Raw genomic sequence first — 10,962 nt, 5'->3', positions numbered from 1 at the left:
TGCTTAGCCCTTACTGTTGCCTTAGTTCTGATACTTAGTATTGATTCTAAAACAGAAAGTAAGAGGTTCTTTGTAAAGCAATAAATATGAAGAATTCATAAAAGCATGAGAAACTGTTTAATCACATGGTTTGATGGGGATATGATTGGGGATGTAGACACTAAATGATCACCCTAGTGCAAGAATTCATAATATGGAAGTAGGCCTGGATCCTTGACACATGTAAAACCCAGTGGAATTGCTCGTTGGCTATGGAAGGGGGGTGAGAGGAGGGGAGGAAAAGAACATGAATCATGTAAACATGGAAAAATATTCTAAATTAATTAATTAAAGAAATAAACTTAATTTAAAAAAAACATGAGAAGTTTTAGACATTAATGTAGAATTGAAGTATTTAAAACTAGGAAAATAATATGTACAATTACAAAAGAAAGGGATAACAAAAAAAGTGAAAATGAATTTTGAAAAATTACAATACCCAATCTTGGCCCCAAAGAAGCTGAGATGGGAGAATAACTGTCTTCTTACTATTCTACCCAACTTCTTTATGGAGTTGGGGACTTTGAGTGCAGTGCACTTCAAAGAATGTGTTGGTTACTTTTGCTGGACTGTTTTTTTTTTCTTCCTTACCATTCTTTGTTATAATTCAATGGTTCCAACTCAAATAGAAACAGAAGGTATTGTAAATAGGGAATATTGTAGACTGCACATTTACTTAGAAAACCATATATATTTATATAGTTCTTTTTCAATTGATTTTTTTTTTGTTAAATATTTCCCAATTACATTTTATTTTGGTTCAAGCTGCACTCAGAAATACTGTGAATCACATGTTTGTTTCTCTCTGGTAAGACATAACTTCTTCTAAGGAAAGGGAAAGGACACATTGAGAAATGTAGCTAATATAACAAAACAGATCAATAGAACTTTATTTTAAAAAGTTTTATAAGCTAAGCATAGTTAAAAACATTTGCTAAATTGGCTAACATATTTCCCTTTTTATCAATTTTCTTATTCTTTCTAGCAAAGTGTCTGGGACATAGCAAGTGACAAATAAATAGTTTTTTTAAGTTGAAAGAGAAGAAATATGTACATGATGCATATAAATAATTCCTAACCCTCATTTCAGAATTTCAATTGTCTTTCCTACTGAACTTTGAAAATAGCTAAAACCAACAAAGTTATGCAACCTCTTCTTTTCTCTCCACATCTTTGGTTAAGAGTTATAAACAAATAAGATACAAATTGGAATAGGAATGATTCCTGGAGTGTTACAAAAATACAAAAATGTACAAAAATATTTAAAGCAGCTCTTTTTGTGAGGGCAAAGAACTGGAAAGTGAAGGAATACTTATCAACTAGGGAATAGTTGACTAAGTTATAGTATATGATTGTAATGGAATACTATTTTGCTGTAAGAAATGATATGCAGGAGAACTCAGAAAAGCCTAGAAAGACTTACACAAACTTAAGTAAAGTGAAATAAACAGAACCAGGAGAATTTTATACACAGTGACAGGAATGCTGTATAATAAACAACTCTGAATAACTTAAGTATTCTTAGCAATACAGTAATACAAAACAACCCCAGAAGACTTATGATAAAAAATGCCATCTGCTTCTAGAGAAAGAATTAATGAAATCTGAATTAGACCAAAGAAAACTTTTTTTCATTTTCTGTCTTAATTATTTTTGTTTGAGTTTCCTTCCACAGAAGGATTAATATAGAAAAATGTTTTTCATGGCTCATGTAAAATCTCTTTGAGATTGCTTACCATTTCAGAGGTGTCAAAAAGGAGATTTAAGGCTCAAAATTCTTTTTCAAATTTTGGAAATTATTTTTACATGTAATTTGGAAAAAATAAAATAAAATTTTAAGTCTTATATAGAGAGTTAGGAGCAGAAGTATGCTGGAGCCAGCTTAAACCTTCTCATGAGAGCTGATTGTTAAATTTTCAATGTGAGCATTAACACCTTGGAAACTGTTAGATGCCACAAATAAGGGCTTGATTTATTGTTTTGCTGATTGTCTGAGTTTAAGAAATATTGTAGAAAAATATTAATAATATAGATTAAACTTAAAAATGTTTCATGCATACATTAGGTTTTAATAACTATACTGTTGCTTTCCTTGCTCTCTGTGTCTGTTCATATAAGTCTTCTTATGCTTCCCTATATTCTTCATATTCATCATATCACAGCACAGGAATTCCATTAAAGTATTTTGGACATTCACAGTCAATAGCTATCTCTTTTTACCCATTTTCATTGCACCTATAAAAAAATGCAGCCATTATTTTGGTGTACATGAAACTCCAAAGTTATTGTTAATATGAATGTTCTGAAGTTAAAATCAAGTTGAGACTAGAAGTTTACTAATGGGGTGATAGAGTTCTAGGATATGTCCAAACTTAAAAATAAATGAGAAAACTATATTTAACAATGAGAAGTTTCAGAAAGAGACATGAACATTCATTAAGCATATATACAAGTCTTCAAAATAAGAATTTTTATATACATATGTAGCAGAATTCTAAATCTCTCACTCTATACATATATACACAGGTATGTGTGTATGTATGTGTTCAGTGTTGCTGTAGATTAAATTGATGGCTTCTATGATGCTTAGCTCATTTGCCTTGCTTTTGATTTGTATATACTGAATTAGAAAGGATGACTCTACTTAATGGTAGAGGATCTTATACATACCTTAAAAATATGTCATACTTTGTGTGTCAATTCATGATCCATGAAGCTAGCCATCCATCCATCCATCCATCCATGTACTATACTCTTATTGCATAGGTACTCTTGTCAGAGTATTATGATAGACCCTCTGGAGGATAAAAATATAGCTGTGGAACTGATAGAATTCAGAAGTGGACTTGAGGTTGTTTATATTACCAGGAATTTAAGACTCTGCATCATCTTGAAGGTTTAAGAACCCTCATAGTAACCTGTGATGCTCTTTAAACAGAGCCAAGACTCATCTTGGGTTTTGTGAAAGGTCTTTATTGTTCTTTGTTTTTGATTATGTTAAAGGCTTCATAAAGGTAAAGATGGCGGTACCATACTACCAGGTTTTGATTATTGGTGGTAATGTGAGCATATCTGTAAAGGAAACTTAAAATAATAATCCAAAATCCTTTTTCTACTCATGGATTTCAACCTCCCAGAGATGCTACTGAGCAAAGAATCTGACCTATGTAAATTTCACAATCCTGGACAAAAAGAGTAAAGTGAAAAATGTCTGAGAACTGTACAAATCTTTTGTACTATACTTTCATCAATAACTTAATTTTTGTCACCTAAAAAATTGGGAATCTCAGATATTTAAAATGGCAAGAACTGATTAGAAGAGCAGGAATATAGGGAAGCTTGCTAGTCTGAACAATTTTTAATGTTTGTAGGTAGTCAAAATCCATCTTTCATCCTTAGCAGAACCTTCAAGATGTTAGGAAGTGGACATACTAAGATAAGAAACAATATAAAATACCCTTAGTTCTGGGATCTCTTTTCATGGGCAGTTTCCAAGCTGAAAAATGTTCATCTCTGTTTCCTGGCAGACATCCTTTACTTCTTCCCCGCTCTTTAAATCTTTTCTTAGAAATTATTGATTTTATTTTCTTGGACACAATTTTATATGGTAATATCTGTGCAGAAGCAATTTTCCATGGTTCATGGATCTGGACTATTATGAGCATTTGTCTTAGTAATGTGATTACAGAGTCACTAAGTTGATCTTAATAACATTTGCCTATTATCATGTATTAGATGCATGAAAGGAAAACAATGTATTTTCTAACTCAGAGAATTACCCTTGTGTATTTCCCACAGTTTATCTGCCATAACAAGGTAGCTGATAGAATGAAACATTGTTTCAAATAATTTTGAGCAGCTATTGGCATTATTTTAATAATAAATAATTATAATTATTAGAAATTATAAAATTTCATCAATATAGTCAAGAAAACATAGAAAACAGGGGTAAAATCTTACAAAATTTAGCCTTTAATGAGCCAACAAAAAGAAAAAAAAAACCATCATTTTTTTTTTTGTTCTGTCTTCCATCATAGGCCAGCCCCAAGTTCCACCTCATTTATTGACATTTCCCTTTTCTCCCTTTCCCTTTCTGTTTCTGATTCCATTTCTCTTTCCCCTTCTTTTTTGAGGGGACAAGTATAATTGTTAGTCTATGTTTAGTTCTGGGTCTGCTGATTTATTTCCTTATCACTTCAAATATGGAATAGCCATTCCTTAGTTATTTGAATATAAGTTTAAGACCATTATGGTACCATAAAATTCAAATACATTATTAAGCCATGCTTTAACTCAGGCATTCTCTAGTTATTGGATATAAGCTGCTTCTAGTACTTTTGTTATTTAAAAATAGAACAGTTATTGATATTTTCCTATTACTAGTTCTTTTTTCTCCCTTTTTATAGTGTCTTTGGATGGCAGGTCAAATGGCATGATTATTTTTGTGACTCATTCATTACATATTTACATATTGCTCTCCTGAATGTTTGCTTATTGGTATTATCTAAAATCAGATAAGATTATTTTCAACCTTTACTAACAATACTGCATCCAAATTCATTTGTTAGTGTTAGTTTCTGGATTACTATATGTGTGTGTGTGTGTGTGTGTGTGTGTGTGTGTGTGTGTGTGCATATATATTATGTGTATATATATATATATATACAATATATAATATATATTATATATACTCTTACCTTCTGTCTTAAAATCAACATAAGATATTGGTTCCAAGGCAGGTAGGGGCTAGGTGATTGGGATTAAGTGACTTGCTCAGGGTCACACAGGAAGTATCTGAGGTCAGATTTGAACTCAGGATCTCCAGTCCCCAAACCTGGCTCTCTATCCTCTGAGCCCTCTAGGGGACCCTTACTCTGTTTTCTTAATAGCTGCTATTTCTTCAATGTTTTAAGATATACAAGCTATTTTCTTCACAACAGCCCTTTAAGTTAAGTAATACAGGTATTGTTAATCCCATTTTAAAGTCAAGGGAACTACCCTTTTCTCTCTCTGTTCCCTATCACTCCCAAACTTCTAAAACATATCATTGTCTTTTATTGTTCCTAATTCCTCTTAAATGTTCATTTATTTTCTTTTTCATACTTCCATTAGAACAAAGTTATTCTCACAAAGATTGTTAGTCATTGTCATATAGCTAAATTTAATAGACTTTAAGCGATGACCCACCATTCCAAAGGACTCATGATAAAATATGCAATCCACTTTCAGATAGAGAAATATTGGATTTTGGGTATGGATGGATTCTTCTCTTTCATTTTCTTCTTTGGGAGGGGGACATAACCAGTGCAGGAATTTTTTTTTGCATGACTTTACATATTTGTAATGAAATTTCTTTCATTTATTTTTTGTCTTCTTAATGGGAAGAGGAGGGGAAGGCGAAAATTCAGAACTGAAAATAAAATAATATTGATTTTAAAAAGCAAAATTCAGTTAAATGTTCTCTTCTAAGTTTCTTTAGTCACCTTGTGCTACCTTTAACATAGTGTCCACTTCATATTCATCTAAATGTTCTTTGGCATTAATTTTCAGAGCAATTGGCTTCTGGTTTACCTTCCATTTTTCAGTTAGAGTTTTGTATAAATGATTCATGCTCTCAGTTGATTAACAGTGAGAAAGAGTGAGCAAATGTAAAATTTTCCTTGATACAGTTATGCTTATGTAAAATAGAATATTGTTGTCATTTATAGCATTATGCTAATTCTTGATCATTTGTGATTTAAACTCCTGGGTTCTTCCTATCCTATTCTTTTGGTTCTTATTTTATACTATGCTAGTGTTGTCAGTTAATTTGTTATGTGCATACATTTTGGTTTCACCAAGTGGATTGTAGACTCCTGGAATGCAAAAGAGCATGGCATAATTGTTTTTGTTTCATTCCATGTTGCCTAGCATCATCCTTAGCTTGGAGTACACCCCAGGATGCAGTAGAGTGGAAAGCATTTGAAACTTGAATTCTAAAGCCTACCACAGTCCCAGGCATTCATAGGCACTTAATAAATGTTTGTTAATTAATTGATTAGAGCCAGAAGGGACATGGGTGCAAGTGGTACGTCCAAGACTTAAATCTAAGACCATGAGCAAATAATACAATCTTTCTGAGCCTCACTTTCTTAATCTGTAAAATGTAGATAAGTAATACCTATTGTACCTACCTCAAAGGATTGTTGTGAGATCCAACTGAGATATTCTGTGCACTTTTTAAACCTTGAAAGTTCTATATTGATAAACATAGGTTGTCTTGAGTACTCCCTAATTATTTTTTAAATGATGGTTCAGTCTATAGATGTTTTAGAACTCCTGTTAACATCGACTCTTTATGTAAAGCCTGCCTTTTAATAAGTTTTGTGACTCACAACAGACCATGTTTCATTAGAACTAGACCAGCTAAGTGCAGATAGGTTTATCACTAGAACACTGGTCACTGACTGGGAATGGATTTTCTAATCTCAACAATAAATGAAATCTAGAAGTGGTTTAAAGTCTAGAGGTGGTCAAACAGTAGTTTCAACTTTTACACCAACCCAACCAACAAACCTTTGCCTAGAATTGTGAATAAGTGGCAGAACTGACTGATGTTACACAGAGGAAGAGGAGGTAAGTTACTGTTTAGTTCTGCTGCTTAGTTATTGCTCTGGACAAAGGCTTGCTGGTGTGTGTGTGTGTGTGTGTGTGTGTGTGTGTGTGTGTGTGTGTGTCTGTGCGCTAGGTGGGGGGGTTGAAATTATTGACTAGAAATGAGGTTTCTGGATTATCTCTGGGTTTCATTTATTTGTGCTTCCCAATTCCTGCTCTTCCAATTGACTTGTTAGTGACTTTTCCTCCACCCTCAACCTCCCCCAACCCAAACAAACATGTTTGTCTGGAAGAAGAGATTAAGCAATACTCCTCATTGGGATTCTTCCCCGCCTTTCTTAAAACAGATATAAGAGAAGAGAAAACTACAAACCAAACATCCCCATAGCATTTAAATTCTCTAATGACTACTTATTTTCCATTCATAGGATGCAGTGACAATCTGTACTCTGGGAATTGGAACGGCATTTGGAGAGTCGATTTTGGATAACACTCCCCGCCATGCTACCATTGTTACAAGGGAGTGCAGCGAACTCCTCCGCATTGAACAGAAAGACTTTAAAGCACTATGGGAGGTAAACTCAAAGGCTTCTCTTTCAATTAATGTAGTTTTAGAAAAAGAAAGGCAACTGTAATGTATCTAATGACATTCCAATCAAACTTTAATATGTTTCATTCTGAATCAGCAGATGGAATTTTATTTTCTAAATGCTTTTTTAAATGAGTAAACACCATTGTGACACAGACATCCTCGATGTTTTAGAGTATCTGCTTCATTTTCTATAGTCTGACATACCTTATAATTATTTCTTGAATGACCACTTAGTATTTTATATACTTTCCCTCTGTTGCTTCAGCAGTCCTTCTAAGAGGCTTTTCTAGAGATGCATTTTTTACTAGGGAAGACTAGAGTGTTCTCAAAGCATTAGTATAGTTTTTAGCTATTAAAGCTTAATATTGGTCTTCCTTCTTGAATTAAAAAAATTTTTTTGGTTTACGCCTACTCAGTAATTTGGAATACCTAGGGTTAATGCCTGTATTATTTAGCTATTTTTAAAAACTGTTGTGCCCCATAATAATATATGGTAGGTGGCTACACCATAATAATGCCTGGTTTCTTGCCAATTTCAGAATAGAGAGTGGCACAGCAGTGAGTGGACACAACAGGTCCTGCTGGTTTTTGCATTTATCTGCTGCTTACCAAAGTCCCTCAGTTATTGAACTCATTTATGGCCTGCATTGGTAATAAATTAATCTCATATGCAGTCATAGCAAAGCCAGCCCTCGTAAAAGCCCAGTTAATCCTTCCATCCCCTCACTCTTGTGAGTTCTCTCAGCTTTCTGATTTTAAACCATGGTTAGTCCTTGCCTTTGTCCTCTTCTCAGTGTGTTCAAGTATTAACCCACTGAGCTGGCAGGCTTCACTACTTGTCCTAGTGTTGCTAAGATTTTAAACTTGATATAAAAAGAATTTCGTGTAATCAAATAGTATCCCCCAGAGCAAAACAAAATGCACTAACCGAGAAAACCTGCAGGTGAACAAGTGATACTTTGCTTTAAAGGCCACACAAAGCCTTAGAAAACCTCAGTGGTGAAACCTGTTCCTTTTATTCTTGGCAGTAGTGTATAAATTGTGGGGTTACTTGTTTGAAATGCTTCTCTTGGAAACTATTACAAAGCCCCAACTGATCAGTAAAGTTCAGAGACAAAAGCTTAGTTTCGGGAAGGAAAAACTAAAATAGGTTTCCACGAACTGTGGGTTTTCTGTCAATTAAAGTGACTGAACTAGAGGCAAATAAGCCATTTCTTGATCTCCTACTTTGAAAGGTGAACCTAAATGTCCTTTTTAAAAACCAAATTTGTAACAGTGATTAAAGCCCCAAATGGTCCTCACCTGGGAGTTGTTCATTTGGAGAAATGATTTCTTATGTGGCAACTGATTGAAACTGATAATGTGACGGTGTTTGCCAGAACATTTTTAAAAAATGGCTTTTAATTAGGAGCTCCTGAGGGTTGTGAATTTTAGTTTCTCAAAAGACCACCAACTGTGTAAGTTTTAAAAATATCAAAATATTTTAGGGAAAATTTTGGGATGTTTTATAAGTACTAGACCGTTATTTAAGTTTATATCTATACTGTTTATGTATTAGTGTCCAAGATCTTTGTGAAACATTTCTTCATGCAGTGAAGGCTGATAAGTTACTAAATGAACAGACAGCAACCATGCTATGTAAAGTTAGTAGGAATTTCAGGGCGGTACCATACGGCATTGCTGTGTTTGGACAGAACTTTCAATAGTGTGCCATGCAATTCTTACACTGCTATAACCTCAGCATTGTGACTTCCAATCTCTGTGTTGTATCTGATTCAGTAAGGTTGGGAACAAGCCACATAACCTCAGATCATAACTCCTCTCTCTAGGATGGCCAAAGAGCCCTTGTTGAACAAGCTTTTGGTAACTATTTAGGATTCAAATGATAAATGGTGAAAATTTGGGTTCCTGAAATAATCCTGTATTAAAAACAAATATGCAATAATTATGTCTTTTTATTCATCTACCACTTAAGATTTAATTTTGGGGTCCCCCTAGGGCTACATTGGGCCTCATTATTTGTATTTTTATTTATGTACATATATATATCTTCATAACTCTACCAGTGGACTTGACATTAATTTGTAGGTGTTTGGAGAGGATATAAATGGATTAGAACTAAAGCTAGGATTCTTAATTTTCTATAATTTAAAGTGGCATTAATTATGCAGAAAGTACATATGATATGGCGCATCAGATAAAAATACTTGAAACTACTTTTGCAACCAGTTCTCTTATAGTGTTCCAGGATTTCATGAAACCAGTGCCACGTCATCTACAAATAGGCACATCTAGGGACTACCCTGCCACCTTCTATTTGGCTTTTGTGTAGGACATTCAACTTTGGCAAGCATATATGTTTACATGTATTCATATCTCTATATATGAAATGTGTTTCATGATTTATAATATGTGTATCAGAATGGGAAAAGAAATAGTATATTATATATATGTAAATATATATCATATGCATGTATTCTGTTTGGCCCTCAAGGTCAAAGCCAGGAGTATTGGGTAAAACTTGCAAAGAAGCAAATTTAGGCTTAATTCCAGAAAAACATTTCCTAACCATTAGGGATGCCTCTATAGGTGATGAGTCTTTGTCAATGGAAGCCTTCAAGCAAAGGCTTGATGGCCATATATCAAGTATGTGATCACAGGGATTCTTTTCAGATACTGGATGGACTAGATGGTAAACAAAATCACTGACAACTCTAATATTCTCTGATTCCATTTTTACCACTCTTGGTACTGATACCCAGAGGGTCATTGAACCATATTATTTTTGTGTTGATAGTCAAGAAAGACAGTATTGATCTTAACTCATGCCTAGCCAACTCCATAATCAATTTACATTCTGTTTTTCCTTTATCAAGTCAAAGCCTTTTCCTAACCAAAAGGGCTACCTTAGGTGATGTAATGGGCTTTTCTTCAATGGAATCCTTCAACCAGAAGTTAGTTGACCAGCTGCTGGGAATGTTAAGTGAAAGACACTTCTTGGGGGAGGGAGGAGGGAGAAGGCTAAATGAACACAGTGAGCCCTTCTAATTCTGATAATCTATGATTAGTTTACTGACTACTTGTAAGGCTATATTGAAGCCAAAGGCTATTGTTTCCTTTTCCCATTCTGATTTACACATCATAAACCCCAAGACATGTTTTTAGTCAGTCAATATTATTTCCTGAATGCAGAGAAACATCCAGAGTGTAAATATTTGGTCTTCTGATCATATCCTCTGAATAGTGGTATATGTGGTTATGCCCTGGTTAACATATAATGAAAGCAGTATGTCAGAGGAATTACTGGCCAGGCAACATCTGGAGTCCTGGGTTCAGCTCTGGGTACCACATTTTAAAGGCAGCTGGGTGGTGCAGTGAATGGAGCACTAGGTCTAGAGTTAGGAAGACTTAATTCAAATTTGGCCTCAGACCCTTACTATCTGTGTGACTCTGGGTAAGTCACTTAACCTTGTTTGTCTCAGTTTCCTCATCCATCAAATTACCTGGCAAAGGAAAGGGCAAACAGCTCCAAGTATCTTTGCAAGAAAATCTCAAATGAGTCAGACACAAAAGAACAACAGCCCCACCCACAGATACATTTTAAGGAGAACATGATTGAACTATAGAATGCCAAGAAGAATATGACCAGTGACTTAGAGGTTTTGAGTTCAAGCAATATAAGAATGAATCAAAGGAACTAGGGATATTTAGCCAAAAGAAGATAAGACTTTAGGAAA

This window comes from Gracilinanus agilis, chromosome 3 (genome assembly GCF_016433145.1).
Source record: "Gracilinanus agilis isolate LMUSP501 chromosome 3, AgileGrace, whole genome shotgun sequence".
In the NCBI taxonomy this organism is placed as follows: domain Eukaryota; kingdom Metazoa; phylum Chordata; class Mammalia; order Didelphimorphia; family Didelphidae; genus Gracilinanus; species Gracilinanus agilis.
The sequence above is the reverse complement of the archived record's forward strand: the minus strand, read 5'-3'. Positions refer to the sequence as shown.